At 30.2% G+C, this 16269-nt stretch overlaps 1 long non-coding RNA gene across 1 annotated transcript in view; it reads left to right on the forward strand.

The window, feature by feature from the left end:
* The first annotated feature begins 217 nt into the window (after positions 1 to 217).
* The window catches only part of LOC139904860 (uncharacterized), a 60093-nt gene continuing 44041 nt past the window's right edge, over positions 218 to 16269 (forward strand). Inside the window, exon 1 of the long non-coding RNA XR_011779110.1 lies at positions 218 to 358. This is a non-coding gene — a long non-coding RNA (uncharacterized lncRNA). The remainder of the gene's footprint in view (positions 359 to 16269) is intronic.

The following is a 16269-nucleotide window of genomic DNA, read 5'->3' on the forward strand; positions in this document are numbered from 1 at the left end:
AATTTGCATATGTATTCATTCAATGGGTCACGCGCTTTTCATCATCATCATACAGATAATAATCTGTTCTGTATTCATAGTATGTTAATGAAGGGACTATTGAATAGGTGCGTGCTTCAAGCAGTAGCAGTCAAGCGCTCACTCCTTTCCACTGTTCCTTCCTATGAAAAAAAATGAGGAGGCTCGTTAGTTGCATATGTGAGTTCATGAGGTCGAACTGGGAAGGAAGGAAAGAAAAAGAAAATAATATAGAAAATTGTTCCTTTCTACATGTGTAGATAGGTTAGCAAAAAAGAAACCATTGTGTGAATGGAATATTATATATATAAGTATTTAAAAAAAACCATAAATATATAAGGTAAGCCGATTTTTAGTATTGTTTTTTTTTTTCGTTCTCTCCATAATATCTCTTCAAGTCCTCATAAAATTATATATAATATTATTAGATTATATGTTATTTTTATTGTCGAACTCTTTCGTTTTATTCCTTTACTTAAAGACTTTGAATCCAATGAATGAGGTAAATATTTCTTTATGTACTTATATAAATCCTAAGTGTGTGTGGGTCTACTATTTATATATTAATGTTCTTATATATATAATGTTTAGTGCTGAGACTCGGTTCGATACCCAATATTTTTCAGTCCAGTCTTACACGATTTCATTCTGCACCAGTAGTTCTTAATCTTTTTACTTATCTAAATACATTTCAGAATCAATTAATAAAATTTATCTGTTAAATTTTAAAAGAAAAATATTGTGCATAAATGTATTGAAAAAAAAAACAAAAAAAAAAAAAACATTTGATATTATTTTCCAAAAATATATAATTGACGTTTATTTTTTATCAAAAAAGGTGGTATATAAATACAATACCTATATTATCTCCATCCAAGGGATCCCAAAGTCCCCGTTTCTTAAAGGGATAATTCTTCCCTGATTAAAAACCACTATTCTAAACCAATTTAAAGGCATATTTCCGTAAAAACTGCTGATTTCAGCCCATCAGTCAAATTTTAATTGGTGTCACATCCAAATGAATAATTATAACCTTTGTGCGATCTCATGAATGGGATGATTGCTCATCTAAAAAAATCACATCTAATGTCATCTGTCTACTGTAGTTAATTTATTTTAGACTTATCAAGACTGATTTTTTTAATAAGGTAAATCCAGAATGATGTTGATCCTAGGACCAGTTTAGTGAGCATCACACAAAAATCTTTTTTTGTGTCTCTCAACCTTTCTTTAAAAAAAAAAGAAAAAAAAGAAGGTTCAAAACTATAGAGATCATTTTTTTCCCCATTGTTGGATTATTCTTCATTATGGTTTAGAAGGATATTGCAGACTTATAAAACAAGGTAGCAAAACGTACCTGTTAGCATAAAACTTTTCTTCCACAAGATGTTGCTTTGGAAGTTTTACAAATGAATTTACTTTTTCATTTTTCCTCGTAACATATGTAATTTGCTTATTCTCTTTGCAGAATTCACCTTGCTAATTCAATTAATAGTTTGAACTCATAGAGTTTGTATAATTTGTTGTTAGATTAATCTTTATAGCACCCTAGTGGACAAAATATATTGTCGTAGTAAACTTAGTAAGTAAAATTGATTCCGTAGTTGTTGTTACGCCACTTGATTTTTTGGGGGAAATTGAAACAATATAAAATAATTTCACTTCAATCTAAATTTTTTAGAAACCTGATAATTTTTGCTCCAGAAGTAGTAGAATAATAACAGCTGAAAAAAAGTGAATAAAAGCTCAGAACTGTTGATGTTTTAGTGATGCATATCTGATAGTCCCAAAGAAAATTATAATGATTTGGATCGTACCAGAGTTACCAAACGGTATCGTAACACTAGTAAGTAAATTTATGTGTCTTGAATATGTTTGTGTACAAGTTATAACTGGTATACGTAGATTGTACAAGTTATAATTTCTATATATCATTACGCTTTATTCAGTCATTTTAACTGCTAACAATTATACAATGATATCCTTCTATTTTAATCTATTAAAATTACGCATTTATTATGTATTTACAAGAAATATAACTTCAAGTATTTGAACTTTATAATCTGTCATATAATACATATTAATGAGTAATGTGCATCAAAATGGTAAAACATAATACAATTAATATATAATCAATTTCAAGAATATTCAATTATTACGATAGCCTTGTCACAAGTACTTTTAATCCTTTATCTAATTTTTTATTAATTTTATTTTGTTGCAACTTGTACAATTTACTCATTCAAGTTATAACTTATACACAACGTTTATATAGGTAAAAAAATATATTTATCTCATACCAACATCACTGCGATGGCATAAAATACAATTTTAATGGGTGTCCTTTATATGTAATACTAAAGTCTTAGAACGATTTAAATTGATTTCATAATCTAAAATCGATTTTATAGATCCAAACATCGTCCTAACTTGTTCATAAATGAAGGAACTAGTTAAACCCATACCCCCTCCCGATATGTGACCAAAAAACGAACAGAAGAAATGAGAGCATACAGAGAATATGCTCAGGGAAAGTTATCATCCTGAAAATCAGTGTGCGTGAGTTCGAATTGTCCTTGCTGACAGAGAAGGAACTATACATATGATATTTATATGGATGTGAAAATTCTAAAAAATTTCCTGAGCATACGTTTGACAATAAGTTTAACTCTGTAACTTTCCCGATATTAAAGGCTCTTAATAGTTACTAAGGTTAGTACCCGGCATCGCCCGGAGTTTTTAAGGGCCTACAACCAGACAAATCTTGCTTTAATAATAAAGACGACAACTCCCCCAAAAATTCCTTAGTGTTATTTTCTGTTTTATGAGCATACTCACGCGTAGCTACTCAATACTTAAATGTGCTCTGCTCAAGAATAAATAATAATAATAAAATTTTGCAGGAAAAAAAAAATGATATCTTGTAGTTGTGCTTTTGCTCGTTGCTAAGCCTCATGTAAAGCCACATTCATTTTTTGTAATAAAGTACTTCTCTTTTTTTTTCTATTTTAATATGAGTTGATTTAAACACCTGCAAGGTTTCATTCATTTTTACATACTGTATTTATACAACTCCATAAAAATACTCTCTCGTTTTTAATAGGATGCGCACGCTTGATTGTAATTTCATTTATTAGATCAAGTATCTACACTAAAAATGACTTACTTTAAGCATAAATAAGTACATACATAGATAAATATAGTCAGACTTTGTTCTATTAATATAGACATCTACCTTATTAGTTTGTAAGGAACACTATAGTTTTTATAGGGATCTTTGTCAGTAGATATGCCGTCAAGTAAACTTACCAACATACACTTTACACTCAACAGGTTTTAGACAATTTACATAGCCCAAGATATATACATTGAAGGCAAGACACTTCCCAGGTCAGTGGGATTAAATATAGTACTTCAATGACTTCTTATACCTTATTGCTGCAACTCCATTTTACCAGTAAGAGGGAGGGAACATCAGTTTCTAACCGAGTTTTAACTAAAACAATATCGTCATTCTACAATATATATTTAAATAAAAATCCAAAAAGTACTTATTTATGGGACAACCATTTATTAATGTAGTATATCTCCTCCATTATGCAATTGGAGTTATGAACAAAAAAAGGAGAGAAAAGAGGAAAAAGAAGAGAAAAAATAAGGAGGTTAGAGACTACTGACTGCTTCTTACTATTACTTTTAAGCCTCACCAAAGAGACTTGAAAGCAGAGGTTTTCTTTATTTCTAATACTACTTATTCTTCCTTCTTTTATGGTTTTGTGAAATATATATGTATATATATATAAACTAACAACACAAAAACATAAATGTTCACATATTAGGGTGCCCATCCATATGCAGTGACAATTTTAGGGGGAAAAATCAGACTATAAAGTTACAAGGCAAGTCTAAAATACAAGATTAAAATATGAATAAGGAAATTTTGAATGTTTTGTTGAAATAATGATGAAATTATTCGCTAAAAGGAAATAAATAAGGAGGAAAAAATGCACGTTATATTCGGTAGATATATCTATACTAAGGTTTATCTCCCAAAATTCTAGGAATTGTCTGGGTTTTACTTGTACAGAATATTCACGGGAAATATTGCATTTAATTATTCAATAATATAAGCTTCATTCAATGATTACAATGTCAATAGCATACCGATTTCACCTTTAGCTTGCATGTCAGGTTGTGTTTTTTACAGTTATTCAACCCTTAGCTCTTTGATCATTTACTATTTAAAGTTTTGTTATTGTGGGTCTAATTGGGTTACGAAATGGAAAAAAAAACCCGGAACCTGCGGGTGCTTAACCTTTGAAATATTAGGGACAATGATAATATGAAAATAAGAGCTAAGAGGCCGCATTTCCTTTGTACTCAGGAAATTTGGAGTGCATTTTTTTTGTTGCCTTAAACGATCTTGAGTCTTCCTTGCTGGTGTTCCCGACCCACCAGAGTCCTTGAAAGCCTTGGAAACGTCGTAAATAGTTGATTTTGGAAGTTTTGTAATGATGGCCACGCGACAGTTGTGTTCTAAGGATAGTTGTATTTTTTTAAATACATGCGAACAATTTCCTAAACATATCCTGAAGGCTTACCAAGATATTGAGGTCTAAACTTGTTAAAATGCCCACCTTGTATAGTTCCAGTATACCAAACAACATTACTTTATTGGTTTGAAGTGACCTTTTTAATGTTTATTTCTTTTATTTTTTGGATTGGTACACTCATTTTCACAACAAAATGAACAAAACTCAGGGTTTAACACAATCAAAATTTAAAATATAGTACTCACTACGTACGAATTGCCACCTTAATCCTATGTTAGTACCAGTACAACCATAATAATAGATGGAAGAGAGAGTTTACTACAACAACTACTACTGAGATACTCTCCAAAAATTGTATATTTATATATGAAAGCTCGTTCAAATGACAAATAACCTGTCGAGAACTATATTATGTATATATATATATATTTACTATAGGATTTTACGAGCTTCAAGAATGGATAAATAATAATAAAAATTGGAGAAATCTTTTTTCTTATTTTTTGCTTCTTTTTTAAGAAGAAAAAGTTTTTATTTTTATTTTCTTCTTATTTTTGTTTGTTTATTTCTTTTCGTAGTTGTTTTTATGGTGGATGTTTTTTTTTTGTTATTACCCCGTATATAATGTATATGCTATTTATATATATATATATTACAATTAGGAGTATTACCCGACATTGCCCAGAGTTATTAGGGGTTGACGAAAAGCCAAACTTTGTTTTTTTTAAAATTTAGATTTGCTTTATGAATATAGAACATAACACCCCAAGAAATCATGAGTGTTACTCTAAGTTTTTCATCAGGACGCTCACACGTAGTTACTTAATACTTGGATGGCATTCAACAAAGTGGGTTTTGGCAATGTGTCCGCCATAATAAACCAAACACATAATAGTCGAATAACATAGGCTTGGACTCTATCTGAATTATGTTAGTTAATATAATGATGTGTTGATTAATTCAAATAACTGAGCCATGGAAAAGTAAAGAAACAATAAAGAAAATTTGACTTATTTGACCATTTTTGATTGAAAAAATATTGAAAGCAAGGGTCGAAAATATCATTTATTAATCTACAATTTTTCATGCTATTTGTTAGAGTTGTGAAAAAGATAAAAGAAAAGAAACCGGCAATGAACATGATAACAATGTCTGTTTGAAGACTATTGTGCTGAAAAGTCGCTAAACTGTCATGGCATCTTATTATATCAGCTGCGAGTGGCTATAACATTAACAAAATAAACACATATCTCACTCTGTATGGAACTACGCAAAGTATAAAGCTCGTATAAAGGCAAATTAAAAAAAAATACAAATCTAATAATTGAAATCATTTTCTATTGTAAATAATTAATTTAAACATTCTTACAAATTATCACTCTGTGCAGAAAAATCAGATTTATATGATAAAAAATCACAATTTTTAAAACTCCCTTGCTCAATTTTATGTTGTCGTGTAACTTATCACATATGTTTTCGATTGTAAATATATGTACATATTATATATATGGAATGGTTGTCCAATTCAGCATTTTTTTATGTTTATATTTGTTAAAAGAGAAAGATATATAATATATATATATAAATTGAAAACTTGTCTTCTTCTATTTTAACTCTTATAAATTTCTTTCATTCGATGACTTCTGCCAATGTTTATAGATGGTATATATATCTATATATTATTTAATTTCATAAATTTTGTGTACAAACAGCAATTTTGTTAATTGTACAAATTGCGATTTCTTCATAATTCAAAGTTTTCTTATTAATTTCTGCCGGACTCTGAATAGGTCAACTACTTTGACGCTCGTTTTCCGGACGACTACTATATATGTATGTTTTGTAGACAAAATTGGAAAACTCATAAATGTATGTCACGTCGGTACTTTTATGGCATTTTACAAACTTTCCTTTAAAAAAAAAAAAAAAAAAAAAAAAAAAAAAAAAAAAACACTGAAAAAACTCTTCTCCAATATAAAATTATTATAAAATAATAGTTGATAATTTTTTTACAGCCTAACATAAGCTAATTTAAATTCAACAAATAACTTTTAGGATATTGATAAGTAGAAAACAATCCAGAATATTCGACATGTGACTATATGATTTAACTTTATCTTCCATATCTTGTAAAAGTTACAACTTTCATAGATTGAAATTCCTTCATTTTATTCATAGTTAAATTTGTTGCCTATCGCAGGCATTATAACAGAGCAAGGAAAAACGTCAAAAATCAGTTGATAGCTTGTACAAAAAATGGAGGCTCTTGGTGACCTCTGTTCTGACACCATTAAATATACAATCCACTCTCTCAACTGTCACCTCTTTGAGCATCATACCCCTTACGTCAGATGAAGTCAATGTCTGAGTCTTCCACGCACCTTGTCAACTCATCCATGTTTTTTAACACTTTGATCAACTTCTATGATAACAAGAAAGTGTGAACAATTACATAAAAGGCATTAGAAAGAAAAAAAATAAGAGTGAAGGCTGTTACTTTTTGTTTCATTCTCTTCACGTTTCTATATATATAAGTAATTTTGTAAAAGGAAGTTACTTCCAGGGGGGAGGTAAACACACAACACACAGAAGCAGTGTGATGGATCCATCTATTTATTAGATGTTATTTGATACATTTATATGTTTTTAAAAAGTTTATTTTTATTTTTGAAACACAAATATATTAATAATAATACAAAGAGGTTTATATTTCGTTTATCTAATCAATGGGTTATCTTAAGATAGGGCTTCCAAACTTTTTACATTCGTGCATCCTTATTAGTTTACGATCAAGTTATATTAGCTTTTAAAATGTAGAATTTATCAGTACAAAAAAATCATTTAATTTATGATATCAATACATTTTAGTTGGCTACAATTTAAGTCAAGTTGGGGAAATCTATAATCCCTCTCCCTGCTTCCCATATTCTATTTGAGAGCCCATATTTTCCTCATTTTTTTGTAAGTAAAGGAGTTTTGAATCTTTTTTTTTTTTTTTTTTTTGAGTAAATATTGTTATTGGGGCATTATTTTTGTTTATATCAGCTTAAGTCAAAAGTTCTGAACGCTTTTTTCCTAGATGTCTTTAGCAACTGAAATCTCACAATTAATGGATTGCATCATCAAAGCTTAAAATATGCTTAAACAATTTAAAAAATAATAATTTACCGTTTGGTGAAGCCAGATGTTTCAAAAGTTTCAAAATGTAAGTTAAAAAAAGAAGAAAATTCGATACATTTTTGAGTATCACTACAACCAAGGTGAAAAAGTAGAGCAGGCGGCCCCAAAAAATTGTGCTGCTTATTGACTCAATGCAGTATCCAATGCAACAGCAAAGCTGTTGTTCCAACAATTCCGTTTTGGTAATATGAACGTCAAAAATGTCGATAAAATAATTAAAAATCGTCGAGTTGAATCACTTAGTTCATGTACCATGATCTGCAAATTAGCCAGAAAATCGTTTGAAACCATTTAAATTGGATAATTCGAACTATGTTACTTTTATTGTCAAAATAAAGCGAAAAAACGCTCAGAACTTTTAATTTAACCTATTATATAAATTTTTCTTCTTGGTCCTTTCAATTTTAAAATTAAATATGTATTCTTAAATATTTTTCCATATTTGTAGTTACTTAACGCCTTCCTCCTCCTCCTAATAGAACACTTTCAGTAAAGTATCTAGGTGGATACATGGTCTTGGATCAAATCAAAAGTGGGTTGAGTAGATACTTTTTTTTTTTAGAAAAGTTAAATTTAAAAAGAAAATAAAAAACAATAAATGTTAGTTTTCCAATCGTAACAAAAAACAAAACAACAACATACTTTATACGACCAACATTAAAAATCAACAAGATTTTTCTACCGTAGCTACCCTGACCACATAATCAGCTCAATTTTCCAACTGACCAGGAAAATCGACAACGCAAAACTCTGTTTGAAAAGCACTGACTGTACTAAATTAGGGCAATGTCTCTCCAACATCATTCAATCGAAGTATTCATCATGTTGTAGCCATACATAAAAAAAGTTATATTAAAAAGCATGAGTAAAAACAAAAAGCGAAAAATATGTAGGAGTGTTTCTTCACACCCAAAAACATCTCCGTGGGGGGAGAGGGCAAAATAGAAACGCCCACTCATTGAGAGTCTTTTTCTACATACATGCCCCTATATTCTTTCACTTTTTTGAGTACCTAGTAAAGAGGGAGGGGGGGGGAATAATTAAACGGACGGAAAAGAAGGACAAAAACACCCAAGTCTATGTATGTGTAATATGTAGCTGTCCATTAACATCTGTTCAAAATAACAATAATAATATCCCCCCCCCCTCAAAATAAAAAAAAATAAACTCTCAGAAGTAGAAATGTTTTTTCTACATATTATAGTAGAACACTGTACATTAGACTGTCCTGTTTTTTGGTAAGTAACCCATTTCTGGAGGCCAAAATGGCATAGTACAGGCCATTTAAAAAAAAATGGAGTTTCACTGATTAAATTAAACATACTAGTATCAAAATTACTCCATCTGACCTAAAAATAATCTTTGAAGTCCATATACATAAAGTATATTTACTTCTCTATGAGTATTTAACCTAATTGAGTTTAAGAAATAATTCATTTCGGGTGCATCGCTTCATTTTAATGTGAAAAAAAAGAAAAAAAAATTGGTGCTTAATTGTCCCTTTTTGGAGCTGTTGTACCGCTCCAAATATGATGCTATGGAGGGCCATTACTTCAATTTTTCTTGATTGACATAACTTTGACAAGAAAATATCCCATTGGCAGTGACTATTCAAATTATCACCTATTAAAAGTCATTAATTTTTTGACCATAAAACCTGCCTTTTTGACAAATTTGACTCGGAAATTTATTATTAGCTTTATTTATCGTAAATAATGTTGATTTTAAAAATGAAAGGGTCTTCTAAGATGTGCTCCAGTATTTTTTTCAAATTAGTATGACATGTACCTTGCCAAGCATTGCCTTATAGGTCCCCAGTATTAAAAGTTTTTGTGCAGAAAGGAAAAAAAAAACAGGAAAATGGGACAGACTAAATAATGTGTATTTCTCCAAAAGGAACAGACCACCATTATGAAAGAGAGAAGAGCGTGTCCAGTCATAGAAAAAAAATATAGACTAATGAAAAGTAAGAATAATCAACCAATGAAAAAAGAGAGAGAGGAAATGAGAAAAAGAATGGTATCAAAAAAATAAAAATAAAAAAGAAGTAAGGGATGGCCTCTTGTACTCATAGTAGTACTGACCGATCGATATCTCTTCTGCTGTGGATAAAAAAATAATAAAAATAAAAGAGGGAGAGTAGAGTTATAGAGTAGGATAGAGAGAGAGAAAGAGAGAAATGGTCACTGCCTACTTCTTCGTCTACTTGCGTTGCTCTTTCTGCAATACTATATTGGTCAGTTTTCTTCTCTTCTTCTTTTATAAGAGCGCGCATGCGCATTTTTGACCAAAAGGAGGTACAAGTAACAAGGGCTAAAAAACAAAACGAATCACGTGAGATGATTCATCATTTCCCATAATATTTTGTCAAAAAAAAACCGAAATGTATTTTGTACAAAGCTTCTTCAACAGATAATAGCACTCTATTAATAAAACTCCTTCTCTCTACAACTCACAACATTAATACACATACAACGAAGGAACCAACCAAAAGGAGAATAAGAAGAATGAACATTACTGATAGTTTTACTACTTCTTTTGCTACTACAAAGAATCATAAATAACAATAAGACCAGTGCTTACCTTACTTTTCCTTATTTTCCTTCTTCTTATCCCCTTTTATTTATATGGGGAGTAATAGCATTGGATGTTTTAGTGTGGTGTTGTAGTATATATATTATGACTCGTGGAGTGTACATTCACGTTAGGGGGAGAGAGGGGGTATTAGAGCCTAATCCTATATATAGTTATGTGAAAATGTGTTTATATATTACATTTTTATACCTAAATACCTCTATTTACTTTTGTATCTGCTGTTGGCTGACCAATGAAACTCTATCAATATCTAAATACATAAAATAGAAGGATTGACATAAAAATGGTTGAGAGGGGGAAGAGGGATCTCCTTACTTTGAATACACGACAACCCGACTGTTTGAGACTCTCAGTACAATAAAACAAGGATTGTTTTTATTACTAAAAATGTAATATTATATTATAGAGAAGTCCAAAGCGAATTGAATCCGGACTGAAGGAAGATACTATCAATTCCTTTGTTCTCTTGCAGCATTTGTGAGGCAAAAGAAGGAAGGATGCTTGATTTTTAAACTGAGGGGGGGGGATTCCTAATTACCATTGGAAAAATCTATGACACATACATATATTAATTATAAAATTATATTCAAAAATTATAGTCGAAATTTGATTCAATCATGGGTCCCATGGATTTAGATATCTCATTAATACGTCCAAGGATAAAAAGGTTTGAGAAACACTAGTTTATGAAATGTTTGTATATCTTGTGTAGCAACTTGTAAGAGCAAACTGTACAATTTTACATCTCATTACGCTTTATTTAATTAAATAATCAGTCCTTTAATTGGCAAGTATTCATTGATATCAAATTTTCATTTTTATCCATCAAAAATTACTAATATATTAAATGTTTACAAGAAATACAACTGTTGGCATTTGAACTTCACCATCTGCATTAGAATACTTAATGAACCATCCATAATTTTAATTAAAAAAGACAATCATCACACCATCACAATTCCTAATTCAAAATATTTGACCTCATTTGTAGATTTCAACTTGTACAATCTACAACTTGTACATAACCTCAGCAGTGTCCTAACCAATCTGCAAGACACAACTCTTCTACCCAAATGATGTACATGTAATTTTATTCCGTTGTTGTAACACATGGTTCTTTTTATTCTCTCTGTATGTGTCCCTCTTTGAATGTAGAATATGCTAAAACCCTACACAATTTTCCTTTTCCTACAGAGAAGTTTGTATTCCTTTTTGGACAATGAAAGGACATACATTACATTTTTCTAACACACTGTAGATACCTAGTACATATGTAGTTATGTATAAATTGTACTAAAAAGGAGAAGAACCCACTAGCGTCGGCTCTTGTCCTTGTAATTGTATGTACAATATACATGTATTTGATTCCATCATTATTCCTTCTGTCTAAGTAAGCCTTTCTTTCTCCTCTTACCCTTCCTCTTCTCCTCTTCTTCTCCTCTCCTTGATAAATGATGAATCCCTAAAAAAAAAAAATGATTCTTCTATTCGTAATTTTAAAATCATTATTTTTCTTTTTTATAAATAGAAAGGAATGGGAAAATGAAATAAAAAGAAAGAGAGAGATAGAAGCTTTCTATTGAAAATCCCCTGGATAGGATTCTAATTTATACGTACGTACATACATACATTTAGATACTTTTATTTATCCAATTTTCATATATATATATATATATATATGTAATTATATTGACAAACACTTTTTATCAAATTTAATTTATCTTGACACTACGCGTACATACATATAGATTGAAAGATAGGTAAGTGCATTAAGGGTCTTCCAGAATTAGTGTATCAATAACTTTAATGTTGTTGAGTTAAGAACATTATGTGTAGAGATTTCGTTACCTGATTCATTTTTTTATACTGCAGGATGTGGTACAAATCCACCTTGACTTTGTAGTTTATTGTATAGACGGAAGGGAGGCCGATGCAGTTTTATGGCTTAGGTAGCTGATATTGCATGAAGTACTCTCGAATACTTTTTTCGTACTAAATGTCTCCGTTATGTTGTTCAGAATAAGAGCAAATATATTGAGTGATGTATCTTTTTCAATTATAGTGGAATATTATATCTGTAAAAAAAAACATTAATGCATATTCTAATACAACCCATAATCTATGGATGATTCATTTTTTTAAGGGAATATGATTCTGGATCACCGTATATATTGGTAGTTTGAGAATAATAAGGTAGTTGGTATCACACCTGAATCACTTCACGTCAACGTCTGTTCTAGCCTTTGACGAAATTAATAATATATTATGACACTTATTGCTCTTTTGAGGATTTAGAGGATGAGGATGAGGGTGATTCTTTATTTTTAAGCATGAAATGACTGTTTAAGTTTTTATTGAAGTGGCTGAGAGAATATTTCTGAATTCATAATTCCCTTAATGCCATCAGTATTGGATAATTAATTATGTTGGATCTTTTTTCTTAACGAAATGGGTTTTCCTTCCCTTTTGTATGATAAAATTACTCAAATATATAGAACCGGTTCTTACAACTGTTGAAATTTGAATTTTTCCTTAAAATCTCGATAGTTTATTAAGTCTAAGAAGAGATATCCTAAATGTATAAATAACACTATTTATTCGATCAAATATCACTGAGTAATTAAAAGGGATAACCAGACATAATGAGGAATATATTTTCCATTTTTAGAAGATTGACACGTGGGACTGGACTGTATTACGGTCCTCAGTCCTGGATATGAACCGATACAAATTTACATGTCTCTATTACTATAACTTTAAAAAAAGTACACAATTTAAAACCGTAATCAATAATACTACAAGTATTAAGTTAAAGTACCTACATCAGTTTACCAAAATTGAATTATTTTTTAAAATCTCAAATATCTTACATTCATAATACTAGTTGGTGACTACTCTTAATTAAGAGTTATTAGGATTACATGTTAATATCTCTTAGATAGCCGAGGTAGATTGATTATGAGGATACTGCTTCATATCTATGATGACATCATTTAGCAAAGATTGTTCCATTGGAAATCTAACTGATTGAAAACGGAACCTGGCGTCCAATTTGGAGTCACATAAACCTTAGCAGTTAGTTAAAGTTTGTTAATTATGTAAGGAAATGAAGTAAATGGAATATGTAAATTATTTTCCATTTTATAGGTTTATGTCTATGGGAGTTTTGAATTTTTTCTAAAGTTGGTAAATACCTAAACAAAAGCTACAAATTCCAAAACAAACACAACTAATTACATATTTGTGACCAACACTTCAAATACTACTAAATAGTATCTTTTTGATAAAGTAAAACTTTTTTTTGACTTGTGTAATCGCTATCAAACCCCTAAAATACCATATCGGTCTGTCCCTAATATATACACATTTATACATACTTTTACTTCGTAAATTGTACCATTGTATACCATAAAAACCATGCTGTAATGTCCATAATAAAAAAACTTTCTTCTCGTTTTTCATATTTAAATGACATCATTCCTTCCTGTCCATTTCAACAGCCTTTAAAATGTCCTCCCCCCTTCCTTAAAAAAAGTTACTGCCCATTATCTTTTTTCTTCTCTTCTTCTCCTTATTCAGCCTCCTGTAATAATGTATCCTTTGGGTATAATCATATTAAAAATTCTATTATTTAAATATGTAAACGGGAAGGAGGAAAAAAAAAAAAATTCCTTCCTTCTTTGGACATAGGAAAAGTCAAGATAAAGGAAGAAAAAAGGGGACTAAAGAAATTTATTAGTTTTTCGAATACATTATCATCGTCCTGGGATGATGTTTGAAGACGCATCGATTTTCTGCCAATCTTTTTTTATACATATATACAACATTAGACTGTTTCAAAATGTGTGTAGAATAGTGTTGTAGCGTATATCGTTACTTGTAGCTCTATTATTTCATGAGAAATACTGTCCTACTGGTGACGTTACCAACCATATTTTGTTCTTGAAAACTGCCTATAAAAAGACAAAAACAAGAATCAAAATGGTCTTTTATACGTAAACGTCATACAAATTTCCCCCACCCAAATCAGAAGTACTGACGACATCTCGGTAAGTGAATGTGAATTGGGCAAGATCGTTGTTTACCTATATCCTTTTGTAAACATAGTGCCAGAGATTGGTGCTGTCTGTTGGTGAAATAATATAACTCCCTGAATTATAATATTACTTAATACAAAATAACATTTAGGTATGTTCCTCACATGAAGGACACTGTCAAAATTCTTCTGAGACTTTTTTAACAATAAGCTACAGACTGTCACGCCATCTTGAGGATAATATACATGTATTTTAGTAAGCTCATTCCCTATTGTACCTAACAATATTTATGTTCAATTTTTGTGGTCGAAAAACTTTCGAAAAGGATCGAAATACCTATATTAATTGTGTTACGGGAATCGATATAAAAATATTGGTTTCAAGACAACACTAGTGTAGAAATTTTTGTCTAACTTGGTTTGAATGAAGGCTTTTATTCATTTAGAATTTTAATAATTGATCAACAAATTAAGGAAATATTAGTACATCTGCATTTTCCTACTAATAACCCACATAAAAACGTAAGGTGTATAATGAAAATTGAGTTTTATTGGGGTAGATATATTGTGTTATTCTGTATTAACATAGCAGCTATTCAGTTTTATTTAAAGGTTGTACTAAATTTAACAATTATTCAATAATTAGAGGAAATATGAATGGTTCAAGAAAGCTGAAATATCATTTTCATATCTACGAATTCTCCAATCTATTACCACGGTATGCTCTGTCAATGTCGACATTTAAGAAATACTATTTTTCTACATTAGCTTAAATTGACCCAAATAATAATAAAATGTTGTTTTTCATTTAAAACTATATTATGATGTAATTCAGAAACGGTCTAATATGCATACTTACAACATAGGAAGGAAGGAGGTCCCTTCTGTACTATGTATATGTATAGTTTATTTATTTGTATTTTTTTTATCAAAGTACATACTAATATTTAAACTAATTGATGATGGTCCTGATCAAAGGAAAAATGGAAAAAATAAGAGAAAGGAGAAATAGGGATCGGATAGGAAATCAATTTATAGTCAATTGATTATATTCATATTTATAAAGTAACCTCTCCTATACATATATTTGGAATGCATTTCAATTGATAAGAGTAATAAATATTTAAATATCCATACACATGTAACAAAATACATGTTTAAACTACTAGACCAAAGCTAATGAATTAATTATAAAAAATTCCACACCTATGCCAGTTGTTAAATTAGAATTCTGCTCATAAATGCTCTGTAGCCCTGCAAATAGACTCTAGTGTTATCGCAATCCACATATTTTTGTATCAGTTCTGTTATCAAAATACGTATCAGTATTTCGATACTTTTATGAAGAAAAAAAAAAAATTGCAGGGAGGTCAGAAATTTGATAACTTTCTTATGATACAAATTAGTTTCCATTATTATTTTATAGAACTCATATATATACACAATACATAACTTTTGGAAGGTACAAGAGAAGGAGGTTACATCATTGGCGCCCCAATATCTTCATAACGTACCTTTTCTATATCGATATCGGGGCGGTAGAAGTCTGCCTATGCTAACAATCTTCCTAGCTGTTGGGAAAAAAATATTTTAACACCACTAAGCCATATCCTCAATGCCATATATTATTCTTTGTGATCACTCCTTGAGGCTAAGGCTTTTAAGGAACCCCATAAGCCCATGCACACTCGTAAGAATAAATGGCATTTACTAATCTCTGTGATCTATCCTTGATGGTCAGGCATTTAAGTAGCCCTTAACATTCCTAGAAGAATAAAATCCAATGTTAAACGGTGCCGACTGCTGCAGTTAACTTAGTCAACAATTATTGGATATTGTTTGGGTAGTCAATATTGTTGGTTTTACTAGAGATAGCTTCCAAATGAT

The sequence above is a fragment of the Lepeophtheirus salmonis genome, chromosome 3 (genome assembly GCF_016086655.4).
Source record: "Lepeophtheirus salmonis chromosome 3, UVic_Lsal_1.4, whole genome shotgun sequence".
Lineage (NCBI taxonomy): Eukaryota > Metazoa > Arthropoda > Copepoda > Siphonostomatoida > Caligidae > Lepeophtheirus > Lepeophtheirus salmonis.